This window comes from Prionailurus viverrinus, unplaced genomic scaffold (assembly GCF_022837055.1).
Source record: "Prionailurus viverrinus isolate Anna unplaced genomic scaffold, UM_Priviv_1.0 scaffold_39, whole genome shotgun sequence".
Taxonomy (NCBI): domain Eukaryota; kingdom Metazoa; phylum Chordata; class Mammalia; order Carnivora; family Felidae; genus Prionailurus; species Prionailurus viverrinus.
In genome coordinates, this window is record NW_025927607.1 from 301,979 (window position 1) to 325,567 (window position 23,589).

Genomic DNA, 23,589 nt, shown 5'->3' on the forward strand with positions numbered 1-23,589 from the left:
GTAATTTGCTAATGAAGGAATTGTAACTTTGATTAGGTTCAGTTTCATTTAGACCTTATTATATAAAGGAACATTTACAGCTGTAATGTGGGGCCTTAATTAAACTTCCTCATTACACAACAGGACTTGAATTCAAGCATTTGTTTTGGCCTGTGTTGCTAGCCTGGAATAGGTTTTCATTAGCCCAGAAACCGGGAACCAAATGACTTTGTGTCTCAAGTAAAGTGGGAATTCACGTGACGTATTTTGCTGTTACGTTCCCAAGGAAAATAAAAATAAAGACTTCGACCCGGCGCTGTGGCTCCTGGAAATAGCGTCTTTTACTTTGTGAAAGTATTTGCGAAGTCCAGTTGATTGAGAGTGCATTCTGCTTGAGAGAGAGAGGAGGGGAAAAAAAAAAAAAAATCTGTGGGCAGAATAATAACTCTGCCTCCCGAGAACACGGCTGTGACCAGTTTGTCCCCCTGGGTGATCGCTCTCTGTCAGCTTCTACTGCGGGCACCTAGGCCGTTTCCCAAACCCTTCGGCAGCCCGGCTCGGCCCCTCACAAAGGGGCCAGAGTCTGGCTCACACACACCTTTGCGCCATCAGGAGTGCAGCCGCAGGGGCCGGGCAGGTTCGGTGTGGACGTACCGGAACAGGTTGGCTAGAGCCCTGGCATCCCGGGTGAGGCCCGAGCAGGCACTCCACGGGGTGTTTTCACAAGAGACGTTCAGTTACTTTTTCTTTCTTTGTGTGCCTTCATTTATAAATGGAGCCGTCTAATAAGGCGATTTCAACGTGTGATTTTTCTGCCACCGACGCCGTTTCAACCAGAATTATGAAAACCGTTTAACTCATTTTTCTCTCATTTAAAACATCGGTCCTGGGACCTTTCCTTTTGGGAATATTAAAACTTAACTCCAGACTGTTTCCTTAATTCACGCCTATTGCCGAGGAGGGGGGTGCTGTCCTCTGCGCGAGCCGGGCGGGCCCCCGGTGTAATTGGAACCTTCACTCAATCTCTACCCGGCTCGTCTGCAGCGGGCGGCGGGTGGGGGTGCTTTACGGGCCGGGTTTTCAATACGTGTGCCGATTGGAGTTGACCATCAAGCATAAAATGAGTATTATCCGGTCCTTGGAAGCCTTTCAATTGTGAATGTTCAAAATAATCACGTCAAAATCTAAATCGTGGTCTGATTTCCCGAGGAATCGTAGTTGGGGAGCACGTGCAGTTAGTTCTCTATCCCCCGTAGCTGCCCCCGCGTGCAGCCACGGGTGGGCCCCTCCCCGGAAGTGCACACCTGTCAGAGCCCCCCGCTGCGGCAGAATGTTCCAGGCCTCAGATTCCTCATCTGTTAAGTGGGCTCTGGATGATACCGGCGTCCCCCGTAACGCCGGGATGCAGACATGCCAGAGAGAATTTTTTTTTAATTCCAGCAACACTGGATTTTCAAATCAGTCCTGCTCGGGGTTCTTTCATTGGAGCCTTTCTGTGGGTCACCGGGATTGATGTGGGTCCAGAGACGGTCATATAGATTTGTCTCCCACGCCCGTGTGTGCCGTGTTTATAAAGGAGCCGAGATCATTAGAGATGGTCTGAATTCCTAACCCTCCCAGCGTCGTGACTCCAGCCAGAGGAAATGAGGAGCCGGGGCTGCGGAGGAAGGAGCCAGTGGCCGGCGTGTTCTAGGAGCTCGCCCGACCCGTTGTCGAGGAAACAGTATAAAAGACACTTACGGTTTATGCGGTTTTCCCTTCGTGTCCCCTTGAGCCCTCCACGTTGCCGCGTTGAGGTGGCCGTGTCGCCCTCACTTTGTGTCTAAACCCAGACCGGGCGGCTTAGGAAGCGAGGGGGCCAGGGTTTGGAGCCCAGCGCCTCTACTCCTTGGGCGGCCTGTGGGTGAAAAACCTTCAGAAAGCTTAGAAAGCAAAGTGATGTGTTTTAAATGAAACACGTGAGCCCTGACCTCAGACAAAAATGCCTTCTGCCCAGGGGCGCCCAGGCGGCTCAGCCGGTTAAGCGTCCGACGCCTGATGTGGCTCGCGTCCCAGTCTCACGGTTTGTGAGATCAAGCCCGACATGGGGCTCTGCGCCGAGAGCACGGAGCCTGCTTGAGACTCTCCCTCTCTCTCTCTCTCTCTGCACCTCCTCTCTGTCTCAAAAGAATAAACAGACCTTAAAACAAAAAAACAAAAACCTTCTGCCTACGAAGAAGAAACGTCTGAGACTTCCAGAGGCCACACCACGTCCCTCCGGGGACGACGCGGCCACGCTCGCGCTCCGGGCTTGGGCTTGGGAGGACTCACTCCCCTCCCCCCTCCGCCCCGCCCCCCTCCCCAACCCCGGTGGTGGCCTGTGCAAGTCCTGCCCTTCTCCAGGCACTTGGTCCTCATGCACAGCCGTGTTCAAGACTTGCTCTGCCCGGGGGATCTCGTGGGCCCTGTGCCCAGCGGCAGAGAGATGGCCCCGGAGCCTCCGTGATCCGATCTGCCCCCCACCCCGGGGCCGGTGAGGCTGGTGGGTGTCGCTCCGGCCGGTGTGTTTGATCGAGGCAGGCTCCTTCCTGCCCCTCCTCCTGGGGATCCGGGAAGACCCAAGCCAAGGCGGTCTTCAGCCCGCGCTGCAGCCCGACTCGTGTTCCTGTGGAACGCTCACGTTCCAGTGGATTATTTTCACCATGTTCTGCTCACGTTTTACAGCTCGTTCATTGTGGGAACAGCGGCTCCTTCCCCCAGCGTGGGAGCTAGCTGGATGGTGACAGGCGAGGATCCCTTCACTTCCCCTTTTCCGCAGTTAAAGATTCCTCATCAAGAACATAACTGATTTTTCTGCAAAGTAATTTCGTTTTTCGAGGACCCGGGCCCACCTCCTTTTTTTGTCCTTTCTGGGGCCTTAGAGGAGAATTGGTTCGGAGAGTTCTGTTTTTCCTTTTTTTTTATTCCTCTCTCTCTCTCTCTCTCTCTCTCTCTCTTTTTTTTAACTAATAAGATAAAGTCTGTTGGAATAAAAATTAAAAAGCAAAGCAAGAAAAAAAAAAAAAAAAGCCAGAGGCCCGGCTCAGCGGCGAGTGGGCTTGTCACGTATTAATTTTTCATTGCTGTGGAGAGTTGTACATACATAATCACTTGATTGCAGTGGGAGTTAGGGAGCTCCTATGGTGTCATTTGCATAAATCTTGTTAAGTCAATGGCAGTTAATGAAGTACAAATGAGCCCGGAGAAGGTGACATGGAAATCGTGGGTGGCAGATGGGAGGTCTGTTTGGGGGACGGCAGCTGTGTTCTCTCCTTTCTTTCTTTCCCTTTGGCATTTTTTAATCTCTATATTACGGTACACATACACAGCCTCGGCCCTGGCCTCTCCCCTTCCCGGCAGACTCCTGGCCGGAGCCGGGCCTCACCTCGCCTCCTGCCCAGTAACGGGCACTGTGGTTTGTTTCAACATCCCCGACCTTGGGCCGCTTGTCTTGTGCTTCTTACACAATTGAAAGACATACACGTGGTTTATCTGGTGGGACGCACGAGCCCCTCGCTGAATACTTTGAGAGTATGTTTTTCTCCTGCAAGACCTCGAAGAATCACAAAGAGTAAAAACTGTCTTTGCTTCATTATGCGTCTGTGTGGAGTCTGGTCTCCCCCCCCACCTTGAGGCAGGCCACCAGTGTTTCTCTGGCGTTAGTCTCCCGCCCGAAGCGGGGTAGGTATTCCCTGGGATGCCCGTTCTCCGTCAGGAGCGAGAGGTCCTGGAAGTAGGGGGCCATCCAAGTCAGGCTGCGGCAGAGACCCCTCCCGCGGGCCCCCGCAGGCCTGCCTCCGTCATCACGAGGGTGTCCCTGGCCCGCTGGTTTGTTTTTCGAAGCTGCAGGTGCCTGCAGGCCTCATCAGGGACTTTTAGATTCGTGGGCAAAACACAGCGTCTGCTTCCTGCTCGAAGAAGCTTTTTTTTTTTTTTGCTTTTTTTTTTTTTTTTTAAATCTGTTTCATCAACTGGTTGATATTTTGAGAGGAACTGGTCTCTGTGGCTTTTGAAGAAAGGCAAGCAGAGAGGTGTCTGTGGGCAGGGTGCGTGGGGTGGCCGCTGTGGCAGTCACATGGGAGTCGCCGGGCTGTGGGCTCTTGGTCTGCGAATCCGGCTGAGGCCCTTTCCGGGTTCAGGGGCCTGCGGGGTACCGCTGCGGGCCGAGGTCAGCACACTTCAGTTTGTGACGCCCCACGGATACACCAAAGGCATGAAGTGTCCTCAGAACACCTGCTTTTAAGTCTTAATTTTGACCTTGAACCTGGTTGTCACGGTCCCCTCCGGAGCGGACAGTCGGCCGGGGAGAGTGGGCACTTGTCAACGGTCGCCCGGAGCCGCCTGAAAACCCTTCCCGAGCCTTGAGCGGAAGCGCTGACCGGCGTGGAACTTTCCGGTAGCACTCCGCCGACGGGCGTGGGAACTGTTTGAAGCAGTGCGCGGTTTTGATTCTCAGCTGAGTAGAAAGAAGCAATTGTCGACGGAGTGAAAGGCGCCTCTGGAGTTAATCCCCTCGGCCAGCCTGCCGCAGGCCGCTGACCCGTGTTGTCTGGTACCCGGGATCAGCACGAGGGGGTGGAATGTGTGGGGCTGACGGAATAAAAGCCCCCTGATGATGCTCACTTTCACCTCTCAGAGTTGGACACCGCTCGCGGCCGGTTGGTCGACTGCCAGCCGGTGCGTCGGCAGAGGGAACACGCTGGAGACCAGGCTGAGACTTTGGGGAGATTGAGGGAGAGGAGGGGACGCCGTGTTCTTCCTCCCAGGAGCGCAGGACAGAGGCCGGTTCTGGGGGCCTGCGCCGCCCTCTCCACAGCATCTGCAAGGTGTCCGCGCGATGGCTCACGGCGGTCAGGCCTGACCACAGAGGAGCCAAGGTGAGCGAAAGGCGCCCTGAGAATACGTTGTTCACCCATGTGGCAAATCAGGTCTGCGCGGGCATCAGGGGCCCGGTTAGTTCCCCAGAAGCAGATAATTTACTGACGTGGACCCCAGTGCCCTGAAAGCTAATTTACCTCACTCGGGTGAACAAGTCCCTGAGAGCATTGCATCTGGCCTGGTTCGTGACAGACTCAGCCAATTACGATTATTAATTTAATGGGTCAGGTGGGTGCGTCACATGCTTTTAATTTGACTCCTCAAATATCACACCGTCGTTGGAAAAACAGTGCAGAATGTCTGGATGCCTCGGCAGGAAGTTACAGTCGTGTCTTTGACTAAATGGGACACGCTTCCCCCCCACCCCCAGACCCCTTTGTGATAATGTAGGGGGACGATAATACGGTTTGTACAAAATGCTTGAAGAAATTACATTAACCGAAATGCCGAACCCATCATTTAAATATAAATCTGCGAGGCAGTTTCAAACGATACCTCCCCGGTCTCGCTGGCTGGGCTGCAGGAGGGTAGGTAATACAAAGCCGTGTGTGCCTAAGTGCTTTGTACATTGTAAACTGCCGTGCAGACATAATGTTCTTTCCAGGAAGACTCAATGTGTCCTCTGTGTATCCATAATCCAGGAGCTGGGATAATATCTGACTAAGTGATTCATTTCAGCAAAATGTTGTTTATTTTCTCTAAAAGTTCAACAGTGATGGTGAAACCCAATTCCCAACAAGCTCAGAAACATAAGCTCACACACGAGAAGAGGAACGTTCCCCAAAGCGGATGTTGGCAGGCATTGCCAGAATTTGGTTTTGTCGGGGTGAATCAGTAATATTTGTTCTGGGCATTGGTTCTTATCAGGCACAGTCAGCCTATAGCAGTCACATGCTCTCCTGTGTAGATGTGCGCTGGGTTCCGTGCTGGGGAAGATGTCCACGACCCAGGCTGGGCTCAGATGTGCGGTGAAGACCGCAGTCCTGGTGAATAAGTGTGTGGAAGGACGCTGGGAGCCCCAGGAGCTAAGGAATGATGGATTCTACTGAGCCGGAAAGGTGGGGAGGAGGAGGGGGAGGAGGGTAGAGGGTAGGGGATGGGGAGGCAGCCACCAGAGGCAGGAGGGGGACAAAATGAGCAGATTGGCGGGAAGGAGGGGTGCCGGAGAGGATGTGAGGAGGGGACTCTGGAAGGGCTGGGGATGTCCTGTGGCCAAAGGCCTTGGCTGGCCTTAATGTGATGTTGGGAGGGGTGCTGGTTTCCCCGTGTCCGCTGCGGGGCGTCCTGCCGTGTTTCCGCAGTGGCAGGGTGGGGGTGGGAGACTTAGGACAGCATAGAGCTCGGGGCTCCAGGCTCCCCATAAGGGGACTGCACCTGCAGGCAGTGTCCCCGAGGGCCAACCCCTGCAGAGCCATCATGGCCACTGTGCTCCCTAATACGAGGGTCTTCTCCCTCTTGCTACTTTATCCCGTAGGGTTTATGATGCCGGGTACTTAAAATCTGTAAGAGTATCGGCAGTGGCCAACGCTGACTGTTTCTGAGAGCCAGAAACTGTCTCCATTCGACAGATGAGAAAAGGAAGGCCCGAGAAAAAAGTAACTTGCCCAGCATCACACAGTGAGTTAGCCTGCGAGGGCTGTGACGGCTGGGATGACAGAGACCCCCTCGACGAGGGGATTCAACAACAGACGTTGGCTTCTAGAGACTGGAAGGCCGCAATCAAGGGGATGGCAGGATTGGTTTCCGGTGTGGCCTCTCTTCCCGGCTTGCATATGGCTGCCTTCCTGCTCTGTCCTCACACGGCTTCTCCTCTGTGCAGCTACTCCCGGGCTCTGTTCCTCGGCTGCAAAGGCCACCAGTCATACTGGAGTAGGGCCCCACCCTTGGGACCTGAGTTAACCTCCATTACCCCTCCGAGGTTCCCTGTCTCCAAGTATGGTCCCACTGGGAGTTAGAGCTTCAACATCTGGATTTGGGGGGCACATAAATCAGCCCATAATGTGGGGCCAATCATAGCAGAGCTGGGACAGGAGCTCGGGTGGGCGTGACCACAGGGCCACCTGCAACGGTCTTTATGATATTCTTCTGCCTTAGGCCTTCCGGATGTTTCGAGGTAAGGCCACCGTATTCCCGTCCGTATGTTGGAGAATCGAAAGAGCCCACTTTGTGGGGCTCCGGGTCCTGGTCAACAAACACAATATTCAGAACGTCCTGGCTTGAGAGTTTCAGCATAAATCCTCTTAAGTTTCAGTAAACGGTGGTCGCTTGAAATAAGACGTAGGGGAACGCGTGCTGTCACCAAGCATGTAGCTCCCTCTGTGTGTGGCACATCTCATAGTCGCTACGGCAGTGGAGACCCTTCAGATGGCTTTTCAAAAGAGACGCTGAAATAGTCCGTGGTTTCGGTGGATGCTTTCCCGGGCAAAGGTAGCTCCTCGGGACAATGAGCAGATGTCAGGCCTGTGGCTGGGGGTGGCCAGGAAACGCTGGTTGAGTCCGCGAGTGCCTACGGTTCTGGGGTTTATCTTCCAGCTCCCCTGCTGGCCTTCCAGACACACACGATCAGTTGTGTCCCAAGTCACCTGACCTATCCCTTTGATAGAGGCCACAGTGCTGTGTGTTAGTGTATCCCAGGTAGAGGGGAGGCCCAGAGAGACATACATCTCATTCTTGAAAGGGGTGGCAGGAATGCCAGGACCTCACCGTGAAGGTTCAGATCCCGACGCGTGACGCGTGGCTGCAGACCCTTCACCACAGTCCGCACGTTTGCAAACGCCGTGTGGAAACAGAGGGTTTGCGACGTGAAGAAGTCCTAGCATCACGGTCTGACTTCATTTCTGTTCCGTTGAGCAGCTGTGAATGGAAGATGCGGGGTCTCTGCATGTGAGAACCTCGACCACAGACAGGGACTCCTCCCAAGCTGGCTTTTGTCCTTTGTGAATAGAACGTGGACACCTGTCCTCCAGAGGAGTCACACCGGCTATCAGAATCGCACATTTTGTGTAAAAAACAGCGAGAGAGGAACCCCGTGGGGCGTTTGGCTGCTGGACTGGACACTTTGCCCCCAAAATGGGGGCGGGGCCCAGGCCTTACCTGCTGGTACCCCAGGTGTCCTGGGGCCACCGTGGCCCCAACGCGTGCTCTGGGCCCACGGCGGGCTCCTGCTTGGTGCTGGCTCCAGAGCCTCTCGCCCCGAGCAGTTCTAGAGAAGGGGTCCTCTTCTCAGAAAAGACAGCAGGCAGTGACATTTTCACCAGGTAGTTTTGAGTAGCAAAAGCACCCTCTCCTTTCCCGCATCTCGCCAAGGGGACCTCTTTCCAGCTGACGTGGCGATGACCAGGTTTTCAGAGCCTTGGTACCAAAGCTGGCAGCCGTAATGAAACAAGTAGGTATTTGACGAAAGAGAAGAAAACAAGCACGGAAGGGTTTAGGCACGGGAAGTGTATTTGTACGTAGACGTCTTTTATAAAGTACCGAATAATACGGTTATGTTTCTAGACAGGCAAAATAGATACAGTGAACATCTCAGGGCCTCCCCAGACCTAGTCTTCCCCGATTCCGTGAGACCTGCACCCCGCTGTATTTACCTGCTCCCATTTCCACCTGCTTAGGAAGTCCGCACAATTAGGCAGGTTATTGCTGCGTTGGGTTTAGAACAGCAGTGCAGGCCTCCTTCCCCGGGTGCCTGTTGCGCATCAGTTACTGTACTAGAGGCCGTAATGAGATGAGCTCATTTAATTCCCCGCCGACCTAGGGCGGCACTCCTGCCGGCAGCAGACGAGGAGTCCAAGGCTTTGGGAGGTCAGGTCATGCCGTAGACGAGGTCTCCGCACTAACAGGCGTCAGAGCTGGGATTCAAATCCAGGAGTTCTCTTGAGTTTCTTTCTAGAAAAGTCTTCCCTGCCCCATTCCCACTGACTGAAAGTGTCCTCACAGCGACCGTCTTTTCTAAACCGGATCAAAATTCAAGTAGATGGCAGCCTTGCCTTGTGGGGTTCCATGTTTCACACGGGGCCATCCTCGAAAGCGTTGTGCTGTCTGGCACTTAGACCGACCCTGGTACCCATGTGGCAGCATGACCCAGGGTCACCTTCAGGCCCCGAGGTTGACCGATTGATCAGGGCTGGCTCGTGAGAGATTTTCACCCGTCTAGGCACTTGGGGTCACTTGGGACTCCTTCCCTTCCCTCGTTGAACATGTATGGCTTTGGTTGCTACTGGTCCCTTTAATCTTCCTGTCTTTGGGGCCCAAGTGGAATGCCTTCTGTTCCACAAAAACCTACCTTGTCCTCAAGGAGAGGTAATGGCTCTTCGCCCTCCTCCTTCCAATGACACTTCATCAGGTCTTGGGATCTTGGCCGCCATCTTGTCTGATGAATCTGCTGGTGCGCTTCACGCATCTGCTCCCCTGCCTGCTCACACGCTTACGCAAGGGTGCTGGCTGGCGGAGCTCCTCTCCTGCAGTGGTGAGTAGGGGGAGAGTAGAAGTAGTAGACGAGTAGGCCGCTATTGTAAACTTTGATGTTTGTTGTGAAGAGTGTGTTCCATTGGAGAGGTTGTACTCAGCGTTGGTCTATATTTGAAAAATTGCATAAATTTTAATTCAGTGTTCTTTATGTTTGATTCTTGCATGTACCTAGAATACTATATTTAGGTGTGACACGAGAGGTACATTTAAAAAAATTTTTCTTTTAATGTTTGTTTATTTACTTTTGAGAGAGAGAGAGAGAGCACAAGTGGGAGAGGGACAGAAAGAGGGGGAGACACAGAATCCAAAGCAGGCTCCAGGCTCTGAACTGTCAGCAGAGAGCCTGACACGGGGCTCGAACTCACGAACTGTGAGATCATAACCTGAGCCGAATTTGGGCACTTAACTGGCTGAGCTCCCAGGTGCCCCAAGAGCTACATTTTTTAACCTTCAAAGAAGCAAACCATTGTCAGTGACCAAAATGATTTTCAAAAACTTTTTTTCTAGAACCTCTCTGCTACTTTTTATCATTCATACAGAAGAAATTCCATCTAAGTATCTTCATTATGTGACTTGGTTTGTAAGAATTTTTTTATGTCAAACCTGCAAATTTTCATAACACTGGAGTGTTCTGTAATTGCCAGATTTTTACCCCAGATTTTACCTCACTCTACGTCAACTACAGCCTTCATGATTGTAATTTGTGGTAAAACAAGACTATGTTTATCCTCACAATGTTATTCTGTAGGGAACCAATTCATATTCTTTTTAATGTGCATTAAATTTTATGGAGATACATAAACATATCTGTTGTACAGACATACCACTGTGGCTATAAGTAACCCTCAGGAGACAATTCAGAAATGAAAAGCCACAAGAAGCAAATGACATGGATGGATATTTGGCCTTTCTTTGCTAATACCCAAAGTATCGGAAATTTAAAACAATGAGAAGTAATTTTATGCTTTGTTTTATAACTAACAAAGCATGATAAAATTCTACTCTTAGCAAAAGTTAGTTTAACAAGAATGTTTAGGGGCGCCTGGGTGGCTCCGTCGGTTAAGCGTCCAACTTCAGCTCAGGTCATGATCGCACGGTCCGTGAGTTCGAGCCCCGTGTCGGGCTCTGTGCTGACAGCTCAGAGCCTGGAGCCTGCTTCACATTCTGTGTCTCCTTCTCTCTCTGCCTGTACCCTGCTCACGCTCTGTCTCTCTCTCTCTCTCAAAAATAGACATTAAAAAAAAGAATGTTTTAGAAACGCATTGCTGTGTTACTGAACATTGGATGATGTAGCAGTACATAAAGGATGTAAAAACTCCTATTCACTTTGTCCTATTAATCTCTCTGCTAGAAATTTATCCCAAAGGAATGAATGATTCACCAAGAGAAAGGGACAGAATCTTAGATGTACAAAAATGTTCATAGCCGAGTTATTTATAATATCAAAACCGTGGGAACTACAGATGTCCCACAACGAGGACTTAATTAGTGATGGTCAGCTAATAGTGCTAGGTAGACAGCGTCTGGAACTTTCAGAGACCATTTAGAGGTGTGACAAGTGTTTGTGAAATAATCACGGAGAGCGTAAAGCTGTGTATTTATAATAATCAGATCACCAAATGTATACTTGGTTTAAAGTTGGGTGAATAGGAAGACAATGAGAAACAAAGAAGGCCTTTAATATTTTCAGCTTCTGGTTGTGAAATAATTTTGCAAAAGCTGCAGCAACAGCGTCCCCCAAGCCCCGCGCCCGGCACCCCCTCAGGCCGGCAGGTGCACACAACCCCAGCGCAGCGATCACCGCCGGGCGCAGACGGCGGCACTGTGCGCTGAGCTCCTCTGCAGACCTCGTTCTGACTCCATACCTGGCTGCAACCCGGGGTCCCCGCGTGCGTGGGGTCGCTTCACCCCCTTGGCCACCTCCACCCCGAGAGTGTTCCGTGGTCTTCCGTACCTTCCGGAGCTTGCTGCCGTCTTAGGAATGCCGATCGGGTGTATGTCGAGTGCCCTTCAGCACGCCCTGCCTGGAGTGACTGGACTGAGGCTGGGCCTCTTGGGCTGGGGTACCGCAGGAGCGTCGTGTCCTGGGTGCCCTCAGCAGGGGGCACGTGAGAGCCACGCAGCTTCCTGTCGGTGGCGTTGACCTTGGCCATTTGGCTAGGGTGGGCTCTGTCAGGGTTCCCTGTAGGAAGTGATTATTTTTCCCTTTGCTGACAACGAATTGATGAATATCTTGGAGAAATACTTTGAGACCACGGTGATAGTCTATAAAAACGTTTTTAACGATAGAAGTTGCATTCAATAAGTAGGTTTTAAAAAATGAAGACAATTTCCTTCTGATCAATGTGCATTGTCTTGAATAAAATGCCCTGGGTGCCGTGTGTGTGTGTGTGTGTGTGTGTGTGTGTGTGTGTGTGTGTGTAAGTAGAGCAAAGCTAAATTTCCCCTCCTTCACACGGAATGAGCTAGAAGTCTAAATACCACGAAATGCCTCTTCCGATCGAGGAAATTTCAGCGTCAGTAGTTACATATACATTAGTACTTTTAAATACTTACTGGCCCTTTAGTAATATGCACCACACAAAATTATTTCGCAGCCCAAAAGGACAGCTAAGGGGAGCCCCAGGGTGAGGAAGGACCTGGAAGGGGTGGGGGGGGGTGGGGGAGGTGAGGAGGAGCCCCAAGTGGGCGGGAGGAACCCCCAGGGCAAGTAGGTGCTATCAGCATTGGGAGTGTGAGCGGACCAGGTGAGACTGGAGAGGCAGTTTGCAAACTTACAGGGAGCCAGAGGCTGTGGGCCTTGAAGGGTGAGCACACAGTAGGTTCTCAGCGGATCCTAAGAGCGAGTGAAGCTCTGAGCGCCACTCTGGCCCAGGTGCGATGCCAGGTTGGTGTAATGCAGGAAACTTCATGCAGGTCCTTCTGGCAACCAACATGTGTTGGGTTTCATCTCAGATCTTTTTTTTTTTTTTGCATGAAAATTGAAGTTCTATTTGAGATTTCTCCTATTTTTTTCAAGTAATTCCTTACGTATTCATATATCTGTGTATTTATGTCATATATTAATAGAAACAAATGCTATGCATTAACCGTAAGAGGTTTTTTCCCCCCCTGATCATTCCATTTTTACCCAAACAATCATGTGCTCTGCTGGTGTTCATACTGGACTTACAGTGGCCTCGCGTAACAAGCATGCTGTTTCCAAAGCCGGACGAGGTCTGCGGTTTACACGTGGGGAGACTGAATCCCCGGGAAGGTTCTGTGACTTGCCCAGGGTTCCACCTCATTATGTGACAGGATCCAGGACCCGTCTCTTCAGACGCTCACTCCAGCGCTCTTTCCACTATTAACGCAGACATCCTGGGCATCTTCTTCTCCCTTGGGCTTAAAAATGGGTGGAAATAACAAATAACGTTTGCACATACCCTGATTATATTGCGACTGGCCACTTTTTTCCTAAGTTGCGTCCTAAAGCTCCCTACTGTTTGCTCTCACTATTGTGAAAACGAGGAAGAGAATAACTAAAAATGATCACGTTTGCAAGGACCTGGTTCCTGTGCCATTTATTTATCCAGCAGGCTCGCCGATGCCCCCACAGCAACCCAGTGAGACTTGGGGGTGCTTTTCTTTATGTCTTAACAGATGATCAAGGTGAGGCTTCCCTCGCACAATTTCCTAAAGCCTGTAGGAGGAAAAGACGGGATTCAAACCCACGTCTGCCTCTTTCCAAAGCTCCCCCCCCCCCCCCCCGCCCCCCGGTCTTCGCAGTTAACGGCCTCATCTCCGGCTGAGCTTGCCGTGTGACTCCCTCGGTTACAGTAAACATCCAGGCACCGGGTAACCCAGAGGCCGCTGCAGCCGCGTCTCCTAAATGACGCCGGCACGGCGGGGCCTTCGGCTGGGGGGCACCCGCGCTCCACGGTACAGCCAGACCTTCCGTGACAACTCCTTCCCACCCCCCACCCCCCGCCCCCGTTCCAGAAACCCTCTAAGTATATTCCGCAGCGGTTGTTTGTAATTGGAGTATCTGGAATTCACTGTGGTTTTAATTAGTTGATTACTAGTTCTTTAAAATGTACTGTACTCACTGTGGGTCTTGCAAATTGGTAACTGGTAGCTACCAGTATAATTAAATATTTCAGAGCACTTGGCTACAGCGGCATTGAACTGTGAAGAAATAATATTGTATAGCCAATCAAAAAGAGATCCTTGTAAACTCATTTACGGCGGCAGTGTGTGTTAGGGCCATCATAGACATGCTTACTGTAGGAGAAATTAAAGATACAATTTTGTGCTAAGAGGCAATATAGAAATTAGTTCCTGAATTACTTGTTAATTGATTTGGTAATTCCCTTGGGTCTGTATGCTCTTCTCCCCCCCCCCCCTTTTTTGTTGTTGTATTCAGTTAACAGTGACTGTTCCCAGAGCAATAAAAATATTTTTCACACTTAGATTAGCTACGTCCTTCCATCAGACTGCTCGCATTCATATTTGCAGAACCAAAAAAAAAATACCTGCCTTAACTACAACCAGCATATTGTTGTTTTATGTGTTCTCATCAAGGTAACCAGCGCGTGCATTTGTGGCACTGGATAATTTCAGCAAAAAGGAAGCGCATTTTTATGTCTCGTGTTTGAGGAGGTTTCTCTGATTTTTTTTCCCCCCTTTTCCTAATGGAGGCCCTCATTTTATTATCAACAGTGGAAGAGATTTGGCAGACTTGATTTATGGAAGTCTTATTGTTTGCAATTCAGCAAGAATAACCGTACAAAAGGCCATTTGTAGGAAAGTGCAGATTGCTCCTAGAAATGATACTGGGAGAGGATGAGGCCTGTTTCTCCTGTGGCGATTGAGGGTGGGTCAGAGGAGAGCACTGTGCCCCACAGGCTGGCAGGGGGAGCGCCTGGGGCCCGGCTCCCTGCCTCGGGGCTACCCCTTCCCCTCCTGCCGGCTGACGGACGGGAAACGACGTTGGGCTTCGTGTATGAATTTATGCTGCTCTGTGCGGGAGGCAGCGACCGTCGTCCTTCGGGACTTTTGAGACCAGACACGGTGGCCTCATAACACATTTCTCGTACCTTTTGGCTGTACTTGGGGCCCAAAAGGGGATATAGAAGACTCCTTACCAAATAGGGTTACCTTAATCTGAGGCCAGTCGGTTATATTTTCTGTTGCCCTCCCCCCCCATCACCGACGTGTCTAAGCATCATTATGCTTTGGCTAAATTCAGGGCAGTGGATGTGCATTTCAACGTCTGCTCTTAAAAACCTGTGATGATGATTTATATTCAGTTGGGCAAAGCAGACCGTGTTTGCATTCAGCCCTGTCTCTATTAAAAAGTACGAAGGTACGGCAGTAAAAAGTAACGTTGATTCTGAAATGTGAAAGCCCTCCCGGTTTTAAGAGGCGTCCTCCGTTGGGCTACTGTTGAGCATGCCCTTTGGCGAAAGAGCCGCCTGGCCGGTCGTTGGCTTTGGTGGGCAGACAGGGAATACTTGTGTGTGCCCTGTGCTCGAGAGGGAGTCCTTCTCGCTGCCCACAAATGGGGTGGCTGCTGTTCCCCTCGTTTTCGTGGTTCTTTTGGGGCCCATAAGGCAAAATGCAGCCTCTGCCAGGAGGTAACTGCTTGGGCACACCTGGCACCTGACTAAGGCTAACAGGTGTGTGCCCAGCCTCACCGTCGTGCACTGTGGTTCTGTTTATTTCTAACTCCATCTAAGTTCATCCACTCCCCTTACCCCCCGTCTTCAATCTTTTCTCGCACGGCCAGCCATCTTGAAAGTTCTTCGTGCAGGTTCCTCGGGAACGTGACCTTTTATCACTTTCCTCCACTGATTATTTCAAAATGACCCGAATTTAGCTTAGCAACCCCGGAAGCGGTGGTTTTATAGCCCCCTCCCCAATGCCTCTGACCTTGCTGGAGTTAGAAAACTGCTTTCAGTTTTCAGGTGGCACGGATGGTGGCTCCCTTGTTAGAGAACTTAGCACCAGGTCCCATCACTGACCCTGAAGTGGGGTGGGGGCAGTTCACAAGCCTGGGCAGTTTTGTAGTCTTGAATTGTGCCTCTCTCCACACTGCAGAGAAGAAGTACGTCCCCTCGAGGGATTAGAAGGACACAGCTCTAAACGCTGTATTTTTAAAATATATGTGACTTTTATCTCCAGCTTCTTAAGTGTATCTTACACTTGAGTATGTTTTCTGTGGCTAAATTGCTGATTGTCTCCAAATGTTTGAGTGAAGTTCCTGCTCCACTAAAGCTCACCTTGCTTATTTACCAGGGCCCTGACCTGAGCTCCCCAGTGTTTACCGGGCCCTGACATGAATGCCCAGGGTTTACCGGGGCCCTGGCCTGAGCGCCCCAGGCACAGATCATAGGCACGTCTCCTGCCATGCAAGGACTGAGAGATTTGGAGCAGGAAGTGAGGGCTGGCAGTGAATCTCCAAGGTGATGAATATTTCTCCATGATATTTCTCATGATATTTCTGCACTTTAATGACTATTTCTACTAATACTTGTACTAATAATTTTTAATGGTTCACACTGAGTAGGTGACATTTTGATACATTAATGAACCTTATCAATGACTTTTAAAAGTTCTCTGGCCTGCCAAGAGGCCTTGCCCCGGCCCCCCAAAGGAAGGGTGAGAGTGGAGTGTCCAGAGTCACGGGCTCTCTGTGAGCTGTAAATAGTGGGTGCCACACCAGACACCGGCTTTGAGAGTCAAGTCCGTCACCACCTTGAGTCAGAGGCGCTGACTCCCACTTCCAAGATCTGTCGCAGAGGATCTCCCTTCAGAATCATCTGCTTGCACTGAAATCTGTCAGAATACTTGAGAAGCCTGAGCCTCATGAGCGGAAGGGCGGTGCACAGCGGTGGCTGTGTCTGGCTGGGAGGCAGAGGGCCTACAGGGGGCCTGCGGGTCAGGAGAAGCTTCAGGAATTGGAAATGCTGGAGATTTGGACCAGGCGGCTCAGGGACACTCCCGCTGTGGGTGCACGAGGCCTCCCGGGGACCGGAGCTTGCCTGGGCCACCGTGGGTCCCAATGATGGGGTGTGTTTGCTCTAGAAGGTGGGGGCGATTGGACAGGATCATGACAGATGTCCCAAAGAGAGGACAGTGCAGATAATCGTAGTGACTTTGCTTTTTGGGGGACGAGGGTTTTCTGGTTTGTTCTTGGGTTTCCGGGAAGTAATGGACATGACTCTGGTACCTTCTTGGGTGCAAGATTTGCCACAAGAGGAAACCCGTTGAAAACAATGAAATAAGAGCCAACCGATGCTGTGACCCGTGCCAGGCCCTGGGGCTGACCCGTCCGCGTGTCAGCCTGCTCGAACACACACACAAGGTTTGTTCGGGTTTTTTTTTTTTTTTTTTTTTTTTTTTTTTAACCTTTTTGGCAACTGGTGTATCCCAAGCCTCTAGAACAGTAGGCTCTCAATAAGTAGTTACTGAATGGAAAAAACCCTCAGTGGTCACAACCACCTTATGTGGGTAATAGCCTACTTCCCATTTTCCAGACCGAGCGAGCGCTCGGAGAAATCAAGTCGCTCACTCAAGTGTCACACAGCCTGGAAATGGTATCGCCGAGGCTCGGGTATTATGTGACTTCCCAGGAGTCACGTTTGTTCTGGAAGGACCCGGGGAGGCTGGGCGAGGACCCGCCCGGCGGAGGGTGCCTTAGCTGATAAACTTCTGGAGCTGAGGGCTGGAGGACGGGCCAAGGTAGGATTCAGGCTCGAGTTTCCCTGGACAACGAGTTGCCCTCAGAGTGGAAGGTGGAGAGAGTTCTGGGAGCTTTCGCTCACCTGGGCAGTGTCCCAAGTGCACCCGAAGACTGCGGAGTCCGCGTGTCACGTGCGTGTGACGTGCGTGTCACTGGGTGGCGCACGGCTGAGCACGGGCTGGGCCGCGCCAGGGTAACGGGTACCTTCTCCCGGGGCTCACAGCACCTTTACCGCTCTTCCCCCTGCGGGTGCCTCCAAGAAAGGGCGGAGCTCGTGTCCTCATTTGCAGGACACCTCACTTGGGGCTCGGTCCTCAGTCTTGGAGAATCAGGTGTTACCGTTTGGAGCTGTCGTTCGACGGGCTGCTGGGAAGAGGTCGGTCTCGGGATCTGGGACGGCGTGGACCGGGAGGGTGGCGTCAGGACGTTCCCTACAGCCCGCGTGTCTCGACGGTTCGCCACGCTGCGGACTTGCAGTGGAACCTAGCCGTCCTCGGCCAGCATTGTCCTGGGGCCTGCAGAGGACCGCCTTCCGCTGCCCCCATTCCTAGCGGGTTCTGACGGTGCGGGGGGAGCCGGGCCCCTCGTGACCTTTGTCACAATTCCATTTTATTGGTCACGGATTAATTTCCTTCGTGTCCTTTATAGCACGGGGCAGCCTCCGCACCGTGTCACCTTGATTTCCGAAGGCGGACGTCTTTTCAGGACGGACACCCTGTGCCGTGTTAACCAGGTTCTGACTGGCTGAGAACTCTGAGCAAGAAAGGGCCGCGGCTGGGCGTCTGAGTCAGTGTTGGCCAAATAGGCGCTGACTGCCGCAGAGGATTCATTCACGTTGCAGGGGTCTGGTAGTGTTCCTTCCCTTCTGAGGGGAAAATCGTTGGCTTTTTATACATCGTAAAGAGGTTTCTTTCTAACGTTGACGATAAATGCTTTTTAGTTTTGCAGACCACACACCTAATTTCTCCATCTGTGTCTTTGTGGGAAATCCCACGCACGTGGGAGCGTTTGGTGTCCAAGCACGACCGTGACTTCCGTCCTTGCAGTGCTGGGTCGTGGCTTTGTGCTGGGCTGTGCGGCAGGCGCGGGACGGACAGCAGGCTCCCTCGGGCCAGTGCCGGGGGCAGGAAGACCTCAGCGTGGGGGGCGTGTGACCCAGAGCTGGGGCACACTCTCCCAGGAGGGAGGGGGGGCGGAAAGGGCAGCGTGAACAGCGTGCCGTGGGCAGTGGGTGCGTGGTGGGGGGCAGGAGAAGGGGCTGCGGGAAATGACAAGTTTACGGGGACAGACAGACCTGCAAATGGACGCTCCGCAAATGGCAGGAAGGGTCAGGAGTGGGTGATGCAGGGCTTGGATGGCGGGGGGAGCGCCACCTCTGGAGACACAGGTGGGACCTGAGGCGGGAGCTTCCACAGACGTGTGATGACCCCACCCACGAAAGAGGTGGGAGAACCGAGTGGGGACGCCCTCGGAAGGCATGGACGGGAGCCGCCTCGGCTCTGTGAGTTGTCGTGATGATGTCAGGTGGCTAGCACTGGCCTTGGCTATTTTGGTGGCCATGGCGGGTTGGTTGGCTTAGCAAAGTAGTTGTGTTTCACCAGGCCGCTTAGTTACGTGGTAGCTTGTGTTTCTCTCTGCACTTCGGTGATGTCGGCGAGCGAATGTGTGCTCTCAGGCACCAGAGGGAATCTATGCCGTCAGGCTCAGGCAGAACCAGCCACCGAGTCTCCTCTGGTTGTGAGGCCATTGAAGCAGGAGACACGTTCGTTGGTTTTCTCTCAAAGGACTCCTTTCCGTGAACGTCCAGTGATTCAGAAAACCCCGGCTAAGCATCCTGGCCTCAGGGGAGTGCAGGTCGGGAAGCTTACCGTTCAGAAAGATGAAGGTTCTTCTTCACAAGATGCTTTGCAGGCCGGGGGGGACTCGGGCTTCCTTTTCGGAGAGCCGGCCTGGGCTGGGGGCAGTCCCCAGGCAGTCCCCGAGGGTCTCCGGGCCCCGGGGGTGTCCCCCCGCGTTAACAAGCTGCCCACACCACCCGCCTCACAGCAGGTTGTGAAGGTGTTTACAGATCACTTCTTCTGTGGGATTTTTCGCTTGTCTTCCATCGGATGCTGAGAACGGTCACGTCCTTCTCAGATGCACCTGTCAGTGAGTCCAGCGGGCAGCTCTTAAACATCGGTCATTAGTTGTCCACGACCAGAAAGGGGCGGGGACTCGGGAGATGTCAGTGGGGAGTGATATTGTCGCCATGCGTCCCCAGTAGGTGAGTTAAGGCATTTGTGTGAGGCTGGCACGGCATACATTTACAGCACGTCTCGTGGCCAGGAGCGGGCACAGGACTCGTGTTGATGCTGGCACCTCTCGGACACTCTTCGCGGTGATGAGAGCTGTTGGTGGCTCTCTCCTCCTCCCTCTCCTCTTCCCCCTCCCTCCCTCTCTCTCCCCCCCCCACCTCCCTCTCTCCCCCACCTCCCCCTCTCCCCCACCTCCCTCTCTCCCCCTCTCTCCCCCGCCTCCCTCTCTCCCCCGCCTCCCTCTCTCCCCCTCCTCCCTCTCCCCCTCCTCCCCCTCTCCCCCCTCCTCCCTCTCCCCCCCTCCTCCCTCTCCCCCCCTCCCTCTCTCCCCCTCCTCCCTCTCCACTTCCTCTTTTTCCTCTTCTTTCTACTCATCATCACCAATAGATTTTCATTTTTAGGACAGTTTTAGATGCACAGAACAATCAAGCAGAAGAGACAGAAAGTTCCCCCAACCCCCCTCCCCAAGCACACCCAGCCCCCTCCACCGCCAGCACCCAAACCACAGCAGCACCTGCCTGCATTGACACAGCAGTGTCACCCAGAGTTCACAGTGTCCCTCGATGTGTACGTTCTGTGGGTTTGCACGTACGTACGGTGACATGTCCCATCGTTACGGTGGGTTTCACCGCCCTGAAAATGCTCCGTGCTCCCCCTGCTCATCCCTCTTCCCCCACCGCTGCAAACCGCTGACCTTTTTATTGTGACCGTACTGTTGCCTTTTCCAGAACTGCGTGTCGCACAGTTGGAATCATAAAGCATGTTGCTTCTTCAAAGTTGCTGCTTTCACTTAGTAACACGCATTTAAGGTTCCTCCACGCCTCTTTATGGCTTGATAGCTCATTTCTTTTTAGTGCTGGGTACCATTGCGTTGCCTGGCATAACACCGTTTGTGTATCCGTTCACCTACTGAAGGACACATCTTGGTTGCTCCCGAGCTTTGGCATTTTGAGTAAAGCTGCTCTCACAGACATTTGCGTGCGGGTTTGGTATGAATGTAAGTTTCCATTCATTTGTGCAAATACCAAGGAGTGTGGTTGCTAGATTGCACGGTAGGAACATTTTTAGTTTGGTGAGAAGCGACCAGATGGTCTTCCCGAGCGCCCGCACCCCTCGCCTCCCACCCCCCCCCCCAGCAGTGAATGAGCACTTCTGTCGATCGACGTCCACGCCAGCGCTCCGTGTCGTCACTGCTCAGGACGCGGGCCGTTCTCACAGGTGTGAAGGGCTATCTCGCCGTCCTCGTCCGCAATTCCATAGTGACCTGTGACGCTGAGCGTCCTCGCTCAGCTTGCTTGCCATCCGTGCATCTCTCTTGGTGAGGTTTCTGTCCCGATCTTCTCACTTCCCAGCCGAAGCGGGTTGTTTTCCTCCTGTTGGTTTTTAAGAGTTCTTTGTACGTTTCGGCTAGCGCTCCTTTATCAGAGGTGTCTGTGGCGGCCTGTGGCTTGCCTTCGCGTTCTCTGATCTCCCCTGCTTTCCCTTCTAATAATCATCCTTCCGTGCTCCCCACCATCAGTATCAGTGTGCCCCTTTCCCGGTGATGTTGGGCTGGTTCGGTTTGCCTGTAATGTTTCATCAGGTGTTTTCGTTAGAGGTTAGTGGAACGCTTGCATGCATTTCAGCCACTCGACACGGTATGGAAATGCGTCCTCAGAATCCTCAACTCTCGTGTAACATAATTGGTCAGAAGCCTGTGCAATTCCTCCAAGTACTTTATTACACATTGTGCCACGTTTAGAACGGGTGAAATACCTTAGAAGCAGTATCTTACAGGCGTTCTAAACTTAATTCTAATTAATAAGCATTCAGGAATGTGCAGAAGTTCTTATGAATAATAACTCTGTCCCATGTGACTGGCAACATCTGTAATTAACAGCTGGGGGAGTAACCCGTTGCCTGTTTGCTTCTGTGTTTATTGGCTAGAGTAACCCTGTGCAAGGGGGAACGTACCCACCCCCAGATAAGAAGACACGTAAGCCCCAGCACACAATGCAGATCAGTATCCGGGGGGAGGCTGGCTGGCTCTCCCCACTTTTTCGCAGGCATATTATGGGAAGCCGCACCTCCCCAAAAGGCAGGGATCGCCTTTGGCTGAGACCCCATCACATCTGATTCTCGAGGCATGGACCTAGTCGCAGGTAGTGAGGCTTAGGGGTGCCGATGGGCTGGGGATCTAAGCAGAAGGGGACAAGGCAGCTTAGAGCAGGTGTCTTTGGAGAGAGGGAGGAAGGATTGCTGCATTCAGCAGGCAGGCAGGCTGCTGGGTGCAGGGATTCTCAACCCGGGCAGCCTTGCAGAAGGACCCTTGGCCTGCAGCCAGGGTGAGGGCGTCAGCAGGAAGCACCTTGCGAGCCTCGGAGACTGGAGGGAGGCCAGGAAATGTGGGGGGTTGCTTGGCAGGGCTTGGAGCTGGGGTGGGGAGAAGAGGCTCCCTTGAGGGTGGAGAGGAGCCACCGACGGCCAGGATGGATGGGGGAGAGCGGGAGGGCTGGGTTTAATTGTTGCAAACTACAAAAAGCCCGAAAGTAATACGGGCTCATTGTATCAAAATTAGAAAACACACATGGTGAGAAAGAAGAAAAGTCATCGGTGTTGCTAACCCGAGCTGACAGTGGTTACCACTTTTTCAGACACCTGTTGGAGTTTCCTGTCCCCTGCACCTGTGCAGACTCGCCCCTGTCTCCTGGCCCCCACAGAACATCTGTGTCACCCGGGTTGGTCCCCTCTGCTCTGGGCTCCATGAGGGAAGGAATGGTGACTGTTGGTTATGGTTAATATCATAATGGTGCCCAGTAAATGCTTCTTGAATGCATGGATGGAATAGTAACTGGTGTATCTTCAGTTGTATTTCTGAGACGAGATCGCACCGTGTAGGCCATTTCCAACCTGCTTCTGGTTGCCAGCCTTTGGGCCTCGGAGGCGTTCTTTGAGGCTCATTATCCACAGATCCGTTTGCCCTCCTGGCTCCTGTTGTTGGGCAGCAGGAGGGGTGCAGGGACATCCAGGCAGCTGGATCGCGTTGTTCTCATTCTCCCCAGCTTCCCTGGTATAAGTTTCCAGCAATAGATTTGCTTGGTCAAAGGGCATAGGGATTCGAATCTTTAGATATGTATTTCCAAGTTGCTCTCCAGAAGAAAAAAAAAATTTACTCTTTTATGAGCAATCTTTCTACATACGTCTACATTTGGGTATTTTGTGTGTGTGTGTTTTCATCCAAATGGGTTTCTAAGAATTGTTTAGTATTACATTTTCCTGTGTGAAAAAGACAAGCTTCCTTTATTATCCATTTTAAAAATTATTGTCATTGGCTCCCTTTATTTTGTGTGTGTGAAGTACATGTCTGACTGTCGGCTCATTTTTCCACTGGTGTTCTCATCATTGGCCTGTTAACTCACTATTTGTTAGCCGTTTCAGCCACTTGTGTGTGTGTATGTGTGTGTGTGCGCGTGCGTGTGTGTTTAATATTTATTTTTGAGACAGCGCGAGTCGGGGGAGGAGCAGAGAGGGGCGGACAGAGGATCCCAAGCAGGCTCTGTGCTGACAGCTGGAGCCCGATGAGGGGCTCGAACTCACGAACCGTTGGAGATCACGACCTGAGCCGCAGTCGGTCACGCAACCGACTGAGCCACCCGGGTGCCCCAGCCGTTTGCTCTTACATACTTTTCACAATTTCTTCATTTACCTTTTGGCTTCCACTTTATTTGTGGTAATTTTTGGCATTGTCCAGTTTTTCCAGAATTTTGGAGTCAAGTCTTCTTAAGACTGTGTTTCCTCCTTTATTACGCTTTAAAGGTCTTCTCTTCTCCCAAGTCCTTCTGGAACTTCATCCTTTTCCCGCTGACCTCTTTGCTTCCTTCAGCTAGTTAACCTTCTGTCGATGGGGAACATTATCCACTTTCTGCTTGTCCGAATGCTGCCTTGATCACATTCCATAATCTCTGAGTCTCGGGATCTCCATCTCTGTTCCGTTGGTGGGGCCCACGCTGTACTCCATCAAGTACAGGTTTTGAACTAAGCCTTAAAATCTGTAGGAGAGGAGCTTTTATAGAAGGGTGGGGAGGAATGGTTGGTAGGTGACCTTGAGAGGGGAGCCAGTGGTGTCCCACCCCTTCCTTCTGTCCCCACAGAATTGGTGCTAGTTATCAGGAAGGCCGTCGGTTTGCAAGGGGGTCAAACGAAGAGAAGGTTAGGTCGCGAACGTGAGACAAATTGAGAAGTAACACT

The 23,589-nt window shown here is 52.1% G+C and overlaps 1 protein-coding gene across 10 annotated transcripts in view; it reads left to right on the forward strand.

The window, feature by feature from the left end:
- AGAP1 (ArfGAP with GTPase domain, ankyrin repeat and PH domain 1) overlaps positions 1 to 23,589 on the forward strand; it is a 553,979-nt gene that overhangs the window by 277,809 nt on the left and 252,581 nt on the right. The gene's annotated exons all lie outside the window — the stretch shown is intronic.